The 13,195-nt window shown below is 49.7% G+C and overlaps 1 protein-coding gene across 1 annotated transcript in view; it reads left to right on the forward strand.

The window, feature by feature from the left end:
* Positions 1 to 11,492: 11,492 nt before the first annotated feature.
* GSN (gelsolin) overlaps positions 11,493 to 13,195 on the forward strand; it is a 53,572-nt gene continuing 51,869 nt past the window's right edge. Inside the window, exon 1 of the mRNA XM_042963550.1 lies at positions 11,493 to 11,593. The gene's annotated coding sequence lies outside the window, so the exon portion shown is untranslated. The remainder of the gene's footprint in view (positions 11,594 to 13,195) is intronic.

Here is a 13,195-nt window from a genome sequence, read left to right on the forward strand (position 1 = left end):
GCAGGCACCTTGAGGTTCTCCCTCTGGTCATGGTTGAGCAATCTGAGGCAATGCCTCCACTCTCGCTCTGTTCCTCGATGCTCAAACAGTGTCCCTTGAAGCCTTCTTTGCTAGTTCCATTCACCTGCCTCAGTTGAGCTTTGGGTCCTCTTCCCTTTTGGTAAACTGCCCCAGATCAGCTCTCAGACCAGTTTGGTCCTTATGGCAAACCTCCCCATCACTTTGCTCACCTCCAACCCTCTGCCCTTCTGGTTTAGAGAAAAATCTTTCTTTCTTCTTTTGGTCTCCTCCACAGTACTTCCTTCTTTCTCTATTCTAGTTCCTGTTCTCTAGTTCTTTAGCAGAAGACTTGGTGACCTAGTAAATCTAGAGTCTGGATCCTCAGCAATTAATACAAACAGACCAAGAAAGAGAAAGAAAAGATTCCCCTTTTCTTAAGGATAGGGAAGATTCAACACTCAAGCTGCAGAATAAGTGAGAGAAAATAGTTCTGGGCAAAGAAAAGGTCAACTATACACTGTCTTGGTTTTAAACCAGTTTGAGGCTTCACATCCTGCCACATCCACAGTAGCAAGATTTGGGTCCCCCTAAAACCGGAGTCACTGGTCCTAAAGGCCTTCAGCCTTGTGCCATCATGGGGAGCTGTCTCAGCCCTGGAGGACCATTCTTATCTCCTGTTCTTATTAAGTCCCTCCTCTTTCCTTTTCTTTCCCCCAATTCCCAGTGCCCCAAACTCCAGTTTCCTTGGGTAAAGAATTGCTTCAAATCAGAGCTACCTCTTCACCCAGAGAGGTCATCCTTTACTATTGGATGGTTTTAACCTTTTCCCTCCAGACTGGGCTCCGGGCTTTGGTTTGCACAGCCAGGAGGTCCTGAGACCTGAGAAAGCTTTTTCCCAACATGCAAGCAATTTTCTGCAGGAGGTGAGTTCTTCTATCTCTGGCAAAAAGCATATATAGCAATATTTTTGTGTCTCACAACTTGTGTTTTCTTTCTGTTGTTGTTATTACTTTGAGTGGATGATACATTTACATGGTTTTAAATTCAAAGGCAACAAAGGGTATACACAGAAAAATCTCTCTGCCCCATCTACCAGCCACCAGAACTGTCCCCAGAGGCAACCCGTGTTACCAGTTTCTGATGTAACCTTACAAAGTATTTTATACAAGTGCAAGCAGACCCATATATCTCTTCTCTCTCTTCTTTATTACTCTTCACACACCCATGCTGGCATTCCATACATGTTGATTTGCACCTTGTTTTTTTCACTTAAACATATAGATAGAGGGGCACCTGGGTGGCTCAGTCGGTTGAGCATCTGACTTCAGCTCAGGTAATGATCTCACGGTTTGTGAGTTTGAGCCCCACGTCGGGCTTTGTGCTGACACCCAGGAGGCTGCTTGGGATTCTCTGACTCCCTCTCTCTCTGTCCCTCCCCCGCTTGCACTCGTTCTCTCTCTCAAAAATAAACATTAAAAAAAAATTTTTTTTTAAACATTTAATCCTTACACCAGCTCTCTACATAAGGCACTATTATTTCCAATTTACAGCTGAGAAAACTGAGATCAAAGATAACAAGTAGCCTGCTGAAGGTGGCATAACAAGGAAGTGTCAGAGCCAGGGTTCCATGGAGGTGTGTGACTCCAGAACGTTCCTCTCCCCCGACTAGAGAGCCTCCTCCTATTAGCCTGCTGAACTGTTGAGAGCCCTGGGGAGGTGTCATTGGAGAGGAAGTGATTACAGTTGGTTATGGGTGAGGCTCAGGAGATGATATGATTTTTTTCAGAGGAAATATAAAGAATATATCGCAACAGGGAAAAATGTTTGCTACATGATACGAGGGGGTGGGGGAAAGCTGTGTGTGTGATTGTTTAGATGTGGTGATCACAGCTATGTAAAAATGGAAATACTTGTGGGTGTGCTGACTTCCCATCCAGAAGATTCTAGGACGTCCTGGGTTTAAGTTTCTGATTGTTGTCAGTCCTATATCAGTTGCTATGCTCTGACTTTAGGAAAGTTGGGGAAATATGACTACTTTCCTTTAAAGACCATGTTGAAAACATTTAAATAGTTACTGTATTTGTAATGCCATGAGCACTTAAATATGTATATATTATGGAACAAATGCTGTGATTTGGGGATACAGTAAGTAATATATATTTTGGTCTTTGTCCCTGGCTCCTAGACAGAGATCTGAAAACCTTTGTAATTTTCCTAAGCGATAAAGGTGCTGGGAACATCTTTTGTTCTAATATTTGGTCTTTGACCCTAGTTTCTGACACAGGGCTCCCGAATCCCTTGGAATTTCCTGGTCGATAGGAGCATCTATTGTTCTACTGAGGAGACCCTTGTGGGGGTTCCTGGAGAGCTTCAGATGGTTCTGGTCACCAGAAAGACCAAGCCATGATTAGAAGCTTGAACTTTCAGCCCAAATCCCCCATCCCCTGGGAAGGGGAGAAGGACCGAGACTGAGTTAATAATTGATGGTGCCCACACGATAAGGCCTCCATAAAAATCCCTGAGCTGTGGGGTTCAGAGTGCTTACAGTTTGCCGAACACAGAGAGGCGTTGGGAGGTTAGTGCCTCTGGAGGGCACGGCTCCTCGCTCTTTCCTCCACACTCTGCTCCCTGCATGCCTCCACCTGCTGTCCCTGAGTTGTATCCTTTATAATACACTGGTAACCGAGTAAATCCATTGTTTTCCTGAGTTCTGTGAGCTGTTCTAGCAAGTTATCGAACCTGAGAAGGGGGTGATGGGAAGCCTTGATTTATAGCCTGGTGGGTCAGAAGTCCTGGAGGCATCCGCTTGCGATTGGCATCCAAAGTGGGGTGCAGACAGCTTTGTGGAACCGAACCTTAACCTGTGGGGGGCTTTGATGCTGTCTCCAGATACACAGTGTCAGAACAGAACTGAATTGTAGGATACCCTACTGGCATCACAGAATCGGTCAGTGTGGGGGGAAAAAAAACCCTCACATTTGGTTTCAGAAGTAAATTTCTGTGTGAGTTGTAGAGAAGAAACAGTAGTTTCCCTTTATACACACACACACATCACTGTTGTTACAGGGAATAAAGTTGTTTTAAAATATGAAACTTGGAAAAACTAAGTGGTGATATTTGATACAAATCTGGAAGGTTAAGGAAGCAGACATTTTAAGAGGGTATCTTAGCCTTACTAATTACTGTAAATTGATATCAATGTCTTGCCTATTCATTAAGAGGCTACTCCAGTCATTGGATTTCTGTGGTGATTGTTTTTTAAAGGTTAGCCTTGACCGACTCCATTATAATTTTTTTCCAACAGTACCAGTGAACAGAATCAAGAGAGGAGCCTTATATTTATTTCAAACAGTGAAAGTAACAGCTGTCAAATGGTTGTTTCAGAAAGGTTGTTTGGAATTCCTTTATTTGATCATTTGTTCATCCCGCCTTCATGTTAGTTTTTTACAAGTCATTTCACTCATTCATTCACTCATTCCACATTTACTGATCTATTGTGTGCCAAGTTCTGTGCTGGGCACTAAGAGCAAACGGCCAATGAGATTTGGCCCCTGCCCACGAGGGATTCGCTGGTAGCACTAGAAACATAAACAGATGATTGTAACACAGTGTGGTAAGTGCCATTTCAGTTCAATCCAGTAAGTGCGTATTGAGGGTCGGTTCTGTCCAGGTTGCTGTGCTGGGCACTTTCATAGGCAGTAGAGAATGAACAATCTGGCCCTGCCTTCAGGGAGCTCACAGTCTAGTGGCGGGGGGGGGGGGGGAACAGTAAACAAACCAGTGACTAAATCATTACAAATAACCATCATTTATAAGGGGATTAAGCAGGGTTCTTGGATGAAGAATAACAGGACAGGGGAACCTATTTCTGCATTATTTTCTAGTTAGTGCTGTGATGGACGCATCACAGGGAACTGTGGGAGCAGGGAAGGGCAGCTAATATGAAATAACCTGGAGCAGTCATGGAAGGCTTTGCAAAGGAGCTTCCCCCGAAACTGAACCTGAACATATAGGGAAGGATTAAACAGGGGCAAAGGTCGAGATGGGCCATCCCAAGAGCGAACTGGGGTACAAGCGCGTGGAGGTGTCAAGGTGACAGAGAGTAGGATCTGCTGGGAGAGCAGCAGGTGATTCAGTGACAGGTGGGAGGGGACGAGATAGAGCTGGAGAGATAAAGCAAGGCCAGATCATGTGTGGCCACCAGTGCCAGGCTGAAGCAGCTTGGAACTTATCTGGATGGTGATAAAATGCAAAGCCTGCCGAGCCATGGCCCTTCGCACATAAGCTTCCCGTAGCTTCTCACGGGTTCCATAAAATGAGGCTGATTGTATTTTACGCCATGTATATTTTGAGAGAGGTGTCATAAGTTGCTTGCTGAACATTTAACTGGCTTTTTTTTTTTTTTCCTTTTTTCATCTCTAGAGAAAGAGGAACTTTAAAGTCTTGGGATAATTCACCTTTTGCTGCCTGAAGGTTGCTCCCTCATCTCTGAAGGGGGACATGGGAGGCACTTGGAGACCAAAAAAAAGAGAGAGATTTGGAGTCCTTGAGGGCGGATATGCAGACAAATTGTGAGGTGGAGACTGGCAGGCCAGGACCCTGGAGAATGGCCATGTCAGAAACTTGAGTGCAGCGTCTGGGCTAAGCAGTGAGGGAGCTGGACTGCTCATGGAGGCCCCTGGCACCTGCCCAGGGACCTGGGCCTGAGGGGCATCTGTCTGAGGTTGGGGCTAAAACGGCAAGACTGTGCACCAGGGAAAAAGCAAAACTCCAGGTTGCCAGCTTGCTGTGGGTGTGGGCTGACCCTCTCCGTGCTGGGGCGCGTCAGCCTTGGAGTTTGGGAACAAAGAAGAAAAGAAAAGCCCCATCAGGGAAACTTTGAGCTTCTTGTTCATCAGGCATTGGGTTTCTCAAGTCTGTGGCTTTGATTTGAAAAACAAGGTGGTTCAGTCAGTTAAGCTGCCGACTCTTGATTTCAGCTCAGGTCATGATCTCACTGTTCAAGAGCTCAAGCCCTGCATCAGGCTGTGTACTCACTGTGCAGAGCCTGCTTCAGATCCTCTGTCTCCCTCTTTCTGGCCCTCTCCCGCTCCCGCTCTCTCTCTCAAAAACAAATAAATGTTAAAAAAACACTTTTTTAAAAAAAGAAAAAGAATTGAAATGATTGCATTTGCACTGTGAGCATCTGAAGACATTCGTACAAATTGCAGCCATAAGGTAAGACAAGCTACAGTGGCTTGACCCAAAGACTAACTGGTGAAGGACAGTTTGCTAGATCTTATGAGACAGATGTGCTCTGGCTCTCCCTGGGGCCAGTGCAGCAGAAGCAGGGGCTAAAAAATGCCTGGTTTTGTGAGCCAGCTATAACACCGCCTAGAGGTGGGTACTTCTACTGTCCCAGTTTGCAGATGGCATAATGGAGGCTCCGAGAAGTGAGTGGCTTGCCCTGGATCATCCTGCAAGAAAGAGGCGGGACAGGGTGTGAACTCAGGTATCCTAATTCCCCCAGGCGAGTCTATTTGGACTCCAGCAAAGTGCTGCTAATGCAGCATCCGTGGTGAGAAAGGGGAAGAGGAGAGGGAGGAAGAGACGGATGGGGGAAGAAAAAGAGAAGCACTGGGAGAAAGGAAGGGACGAGGAGCCGAGTGGAGGACCCAGAACACCTTTTGACTAAAACCTTAATCCAATCAGCTATTCTAAGTGGTATGTATGTACGTGTTTATTTATTTATTTTCGTTTCTCCAAATTCCAAAGAGGGCAACGCTTTGCTGTCCTGATTGTGTTTCCACTACAACTTGCTACCCAAGATGCAGCTCAACATTATTATAAAAAAAAAAAAAAAGCCCATTGTTCCGTGTTGTGATAATATAACTCTCTGTAAACGGTGCAGTCCAGTGGACAAAGTACTGCACTCTCCCACCCCACTGGTGACCTGCGGGGACAGCTGAATGCCTTCTGGTCCGCTGAGCCCAGAAGAGTGGGGCTGGGCTTTCAGAAACAGCTGGGCCGATTCATCTAGAACAAAAGCCAGCTCTTCCTGCTAAATCCCTGGCAGGCACGGGCTGTGGGGCCAGCGGGCCCTTGTCCCCTTCCGTGGAAACTTCTTCTTGAGCCGGCTCCAACAGTGTCAGTCTCCTGCACGAGAGCCTTCGACAACTTCCCAGCGGCCCCATGCCTTCCGGGCTGGCACGCTGTCGGTCCCACGCGGGAGATGGTGGCCTTGGAGTGAAATCTCAGTTCTCGTTCCATCTGTGCCATCTCCCAGCTGTGCACCATAAACAAGTGACGTCACCTCTCTGAGCCTCCGTTTCCCCGTCTCTGATCTGGGAGTGAGTATAGTTTCAGTCCGGGGAACTTGCTGTCAGATTTGAAGGATAGAATGCCTAGAACAGGCCCCTATGAATACTGCTGTCCTCCTGCTGCCTGGCTTCATCTTCCAGTGCTCAGTTCATGTCCCCTGTATTCCAGACAGTCTAGCACACGCTCACTCACCTTAAGTACCTCCGTGCCTTTACCTGTGGGGTTCCCCTAATGATATCAGCTACTGTTTACAGAGCCCTTTCTATGCAGTGAGCAGTCGACATGGGTAATTTCATTTTCCCACAACTCTTGGAGGTGGACACAGTTACCAGATGAAGAAACTGAGGCCCAGAGAAGTGTCCTCCAAGGCCTGGCTCATCTGCTTCTTTGCAAGCCTTCTTGGACCCTGTCTGTGTCCCTCAGCCTCATTCCATCCCCTCCCAAGCTTTCTCTGTCTTAGTCTTTATAACAGCCTAGTGTAATTGTCGGTTTCCTTGGCCACAGGCCCTGCAAGGGTTGAGTCTATGGCTGATTCATCTCCATGCCCTTAGCCATAAGCGCAGGGCTCGGCACATAACTAGTACTCAGAAAAGCGGTAAGTAAATAATAAGTAAGGAAAAAACACAGACCATGCACTGCTTCTGTGGGTACATAAAAGAATATAAAAATAGCACTGCCTCAAAGATTTTTTTTTTTTTTTTTGGTGTGTGCACATTAGGGGCTTTATGAATTCTTATTTCTAAAGCACAGCAGTTTATAATCTTTCTTAAAATAGGTTTACGTTTCTTAAACAACTCCAAATACCTTCCATATAAATAAATAGTGAGTTGTTATAAAGCATTATAGGAAGTGGACAGGGAAGGGCCCAACATCAGGCCCTAACACTGTCAAGATGAAATTAAGTAATCCCTGATCCTCAATGAGAGGCCTGGGAGAAGCCTCACCTACCCCCTGACTCCCTTCACCTTGGCTATAGAAAGAACCCGGGCTTGGGGTACCTGGGTGGCTCAGTCGGTTGAGCGTCCGACTTCGGCTCAGGTCATGATCTCGCGGCTCGTGAGTTTGAGCCCCGCATCAGGCTCTGTGCTGATAGCTCAGAGCCTGGAATCTGCTTCAGATTCTGGGTCTCTCTCCCTCCCTGCCCCTCTCCCACTCATGCTGTCTCTCTCTGTCTCTCAAAAATAAAAAGAAACATTAAAAAAAAAAGTTAAAAAAAAAAAAAAAAAAGAACCTGGGCTTTGGAGACATACCTGGATTTGGATTCCAGTTCTATCACTCGCCCAGCTGTGGAAACATAAGCAGGTTACTTTTCTGAGCCTGTTTACGTATTTGAAAACTTGAAGACTATACCTAACTTGGAGGTAGTTGTAAGGCTTAATTGATGTAATAAATTGGCATGATCACATGGCCAGGAAGCACTCAAAATGTGGCAGTTATAATTACAGTTTTAGTTTGTATTATCCCACTGTCATAGGGCCAGCTGTGTGTAGCTGTGGACAGGCTGTGTTTAACAACCAGCTGTCAAAATTCCTGGAAATTTACCGGCAGCTCTTGTGAGCTGATTGAAGCCAGTTCTAGCACATCACTGAAGGCGCCCAGACTCCCACCCATCTTCCAGGCCTGTCTTCCTCTGGCCTCCACACCTTTGCTTATTCTGTGCCCAGAGCAGAAGATTCCAGCCCATTCCTCACCTCCAATCTTATTCTTTCTATCCTTTCAAGGCCAACTGAATCCTCCTGCCCAGCGACACTGTCTTCTCTGCCTGGTTTCCCTCCTCCTTTCTCTCCATCTACAGGTTATAGTGGGAGCAGCCAGGTTTGTGCAATATGACCCTGTCTCTGTGGCTAGAGTCAACTGGATAAAGGGTAGGCATCTGACCCAAGTTAGCATGTGGGCCACAAACAAAGATTCCGGTTCCCTGCTGGTAAAAGCCATTTTGTTTGGAAAGCAGAGATGCTTGTCCGTTTTGAGGCAGAACGGAAAATAGATGGGCAGAGTTGGACAATGGAGCCAAAGCCCTTTCCAGGTAGCCTTTGTACTCGGGCCTGCATCTGGCCTGACCCCAAGGCCCAGCTGCATCCCTGTCCCAAGGCTCCTTGGGACATTGCAGGATCACCTAAGAGCATCTCTTCAATTAATCTTCTGCACAAAATCCTGATCTTATGCTCTGCTTCTAGGAACCTGCTGTAAGGCATTCGATGCTCAATAAATGCTTGTCCTAATAACTTATTTTTCTGAGGCCAGCTTCAGGAGAGCTCTGTATCCAAAAGAGCCCCAGTAGATCCCCAAGTCTTCCCCGGCCAGCCCAGCCTTCTCCTCTCTGAGTTTCTCCACACCGATTTACCCACATCCATCAAGCCATTTAATGAGGGTCTCACTGGCTTTCTCTGTGGAAGATGGTCCCCTCAAAATGGTGGTCTTGGCCTTCAGAGATGGCCGGTTCCCACAGGCCCAGTTAATTAAACATAATCATCATAACCCAAACTTCAATTCCAAATTCTGATAGTCCTGTTTGGTTTTTGTGTCTACTCCTAATACTGTCAACTGTGTGTGGGGTGGCGTGGGGTTTATGGTACAAACACAGGTGCCAAGGGAGGGCCACTCCTGTGGGTGGGGAGAGGCATTCTCACAAAGGGGAGCAACACCTCCAAATTACCGTGTAGCCTGTGTATGGCCTTTGTTTCCCCCATCCTCACTCCTGGGTGGGGGGAGGTAGGTCTCCTGGATACATCCAACTTCCACCATGAGAGGGGGTCCATATTGTCAAGAACGAGAAGCCATTCACTCTGAAGGTGAGGGTCCAGGGCAGAAAAGGTCTTACTGATGCCTGTAGGCGGTGGGGAGCCAGTGGGGAGAGGAGTACAAACAGAAGTCTAGAGAGAAATGAGAAGATACAAACACAGAGGAGACTTCTTAGCACCCATGCGAGGCCAACTTGGCCCTGACTAAAAGGTCAGGCCAAGATCTATCCTGCCCAGCTGTGAAACACACGTGTTGATGTATGCAAAGCAAAGCACTAGGAACTTGCTTGTCCCTCCAGTAGAAGTTACCATCGTTGTCCTCATCACCATTATTTTTAATTCTTTCTGGCAGCAGCTTATGCTCACGTGTCTCTCCAGTAAGTGGAGCAATCCCAGGGTTGTGTGTGAAAGCCTGTACTCCACTGGCCTCAGTTTCCCCATTTCTAAAGTGAGAGCCTGGTCCAGATGTTCCCAGATGTTTCCTGCATCTCAATCCAATATTCTCCAGTTCTATGGAGACACAGATTCAGAGGTTTGCCTTTCTTTGCTGGAGAGAAGCTGCTAGGGTTGAAAATGATATGTTGGATAAACCCAAGGCATGTGTATGAGAGGGATTATAATCAAAGAGCTCAGAGCTGAATCGTGGGTCTCTGCCTTTCTCCCCACCCGGCGTACAGGCGGCCACAGGCAGCCTCTGAAAAAAGCGGAGAGTGGCGGAGAGAGGGGGTGAGCTCCTCTTTGGGGTGGGCACCCTGCTTCAGTCCTTAGAGAAAGTGGAGCTGAGTAGAGTTTCCCTAGCCAGGAAAGGTGGCAGTAGAGGGCAGAGGACATTGGATAAAGGAGAGGGGTCAAGGACTTAGGTATGTCTGTTGTTACTTGTGTGAACTTGGGAGAGCTACTTAACCCTCTCCGTGCCTTGGCCTCCTCATCTGAAAGTTGGACAAGGTAACACCTACCTGGGGGGGGATGTGGGTGGGGAGCTGAGGATGAAAGTCGGGAGCACAAGGGAAGCCCAGAACATGGCCTGAGGTGTTCAAGGAATGGTTCCTGTAATTACTAGAGTTGCAGAAGGGAGTGGGGAAGGAAGAGCTGAGCCGGGATTCCCCAGGCCCTGTGGCTTCCCTGGCTGCCACTCCGTGGAAAAACCAGAAAAAAAAAAAAAAAAAAAAAAAAAAAACCAACCAGGAAGTGAGTATGGTGTTCTTGCCTTCTCTGCTACTTAAACACCAGCTCTTCCTGCTCTGATCCCCAGAACCTGGCAGGTACTGACTTGGTACATTTTCCCTTGTGTCAGAGGGAGGTTTGACCCAGCTGAACATGGGGCCGCCCCCAGCCCCTAGGCTGGCAATGGACATCTTGAGTCGTCTGGTCCGGTTTCCTGGTGTGGGAGTCCTCCCACTTGGAGGCACAGGGCAACTGAGGCAAGAGGCCTGAGAACCCACGTTCGCAGCGGGCCTGTTGGAAGGGAAGGCCGCCCTGTGCCCTGTGCCATCACACACGCCTGTCTCTCAAATCCACGTGAGAAGCTGCTGAGGTGAAGAAAACATTAACATTTGTTCAAAAGTGACCTCGCACTCATCTTTTTGACAACGAGGATGTTCTCGATCACGGAAAAGAATGTCTGCCCTCACACTAATAAGAACGACCATTTGTGGAGAAGCCACAGTACCTGCCCTTGTGCTCAGTCTTTCTTTCCCTGCGTCTTCCCAACAGCCCCACGAGGAGGCAATCATTATATCCATTTCACAAGGGACGAAGTGACACTTCAATAATGTTGCTGTCACTTGCCCAAAGTTACAGGCCTGCTGAGTGTCGGCAGTTCCAAACAAGGCCTTATGATTCCAAAGCCCCTCAAGATTCTTTTTGAAGGTTCTGTTTGAAGGACAGGGATGCACTTGGCATTTCTTGTTCTTTCATTCTGAATGAAGTTGGGAAACGTTCTCCTTTCTTTCAGTGGGTCTAGCAGCTGCTTGCACACCTCCCTGCTTTTGCTGGTGGCCCATCTCAGGCTCTCCTGCAGGGGGCTTTGCCTCCTGAAGTCGGCACTCCCAGAAGCTGAAATCTGCCTGGTTGATCCCAGCTGAGCAAGGCGCGCCGCCCATCCCAGCCGAGCTCTTTGGCCCCAGCCCAGCCCAGGAGCTACTACTCTGGGTCTCTTCCCCCCGGCCCCCGACGACCCCCAACCTCCTGGAGATCTCCCCGCGGTGCCCCGAAACTCCGTTTATTCCCGGGAAGGTGGGGTGCGGTTGTCTTCCTCGCGCGGATGTAGCGAGGGGGTTTGGCAAAGTAGTGCAGACCGCCCGGGACGAATGCAAGTCTGCAGCCGGCGTCGCCGTCCGCCCAGCTGCCTGCGTGGGGGGGCCGGCGCTCCTCCCCCACTCCCACCCCCCACCCCCCACCCCGCCCCGGCCCCGCCGCCCCGCCCTGAGGGCGGCTCCCGCCCGCGCCCTGCCCACCGCGTCCGAACGGGCGCACAGCCCCCGCTCCGCCGCCCGGAACCAGCTGAGCACAGCTGGACCCTGCAGCCGTCGTCGCCAGCGCTTCCGCAGCAGGTAAGGGAGGGGGGCGGCCACGGCCCCGGACGTCTTGGGGATCCCGGGCATCTGGGTCCTTCTCGCTCCCCTCTCGGTCGGAGCTCGTCCCGGCAGCGGGGCATCGCTGGAGAAGGGCTTCCTCCCTCACCCTGCTGGTCTTCCAGGGAACCAAGAAGGGTTGGATTAGGGGGGCTAGGGCCGGGGAGGAGGGGGGCCGGGCCTCCACCTACAGGCCCCGCTGTGCTGCTAGCACCTGAGCTAACCTTGACCCCGCCCCCGCGGGTGAGGGACCTGGGCTCGGGGTCACCCGGGCGCTCGGGCACTCGGTGTATCCGACCCGGGCTTGCAGGTGGCCGCGCGTCTGCGGTTTGGGCGGTGGCTCCGCCGGAGAGTGTGCTCGGCGGAACCTCGACTCCAAGGTAATAATGCCTTCGCCTGCTCTCCGCGGGCGACGAGGAGCTCTCCGCCTCCTTCCTCTTTTTGGGCCCAGGTCTGTTAGAAACTTCTTCCTTGTACTCGCCGTCTGAACTCTGCTTGCAGTTGTTAACCTGACGGTGCCTTGTCCTCCTCGGCCCTGCAACGTACGCTGGTTTCTCTGACTCACACGGAAAACTTCGTTCAGAGTTGAAGACAGTGATTGGAGTCTCCCTTTCTCCCTGGGTCCCCATCTCTTCTGGGGGCTGATCACCACCCAGAATCTGGTCACAGCAGTGTCCCCCTGGCCCAGTGCAGGCCGGCTGCTCTGGGCGGTTGTCAAGGGCAAGTTTTTGGAAGGCAGGGGGGAGACTTTGGGTGGGGAGGGGCCATTGGCTTCCTTTGTGGCCCTCTAAGTGCCCAGGCATACACTATCCCGCCTTTATACCTTCCACAGAGCAGAGAGGGCATCTTTAAAACAGCCAGAACTCCAAAGAGCCAAAGGCATTCAAGGGCTGTTCTGGGGGTGACTCCGGCTTTGTGGAAGTGGGGCCCTGGGGAGGAGCGTGTGGTTTTGTTTGGCTCCTGGAGACTTTTCAAACACTTAATCCTGTAGGTCCTGTTCTCCCAGGACCACATTTCTGACCAGGGCACCGGGACCTCTTGCTGCACCCCTTTGCAGTGACCGTAGCTTGCTGGAGTGTCGCCTCAACCCCATTCCACAGCTGAGACCACCGCAGGGCCCAGAAAGTTTGTGATGGGCTCACAGTCACACGGTGACAAAAGGGCAGGGCTAGGACCCAGTTCCAGTTGGCCTTTAAGCTGAGTCCTTCTAGCTGGTGGAGCTTTTCACTCTTTCTTGAGTGTTCCATTCATTAAGACATCCTCTCCCCTCCCCATCCCCACACTTGGGGGTGCTGGTTGGTGTTTCTAGGGGATGTTAAGGGGAAGAGGCTTGGGCCTCTGAGAGAAGGAAGGGTGGGATGGTGGGACAGGCAGCATCCAACTCCCTTGAAATTCCACTTTCCTTTCTGAGGCCTTGCTATTTATAAATGCCAGGAAAATTGTAAACAGCCGGGGAGCTTGGGTTGGCACCCGGGGGCAGTTACACAGCAGCAAAGAAGGTTTCCGTGTGAATCAGGGAAGGGAACTTTACTCCAGAATTTTCCATAGTTTTTTTTTTATTACAAACTAACACGGAAAGCA

Source organism: Panthera tigris, chromosome D4 (assembly GCF_018350195.1).
Source record: "Panthera tigris isolate Pti1 chromosome D4, P.tigris_Pti1_mat1.1, whole genome shotgun sequence".
Classification (NCBI taxonomy): Eukaryota; Metazoa; Chordata; class Mammalia; order Carnivora; family Felidae; genus Panthera; species Panthera tigris.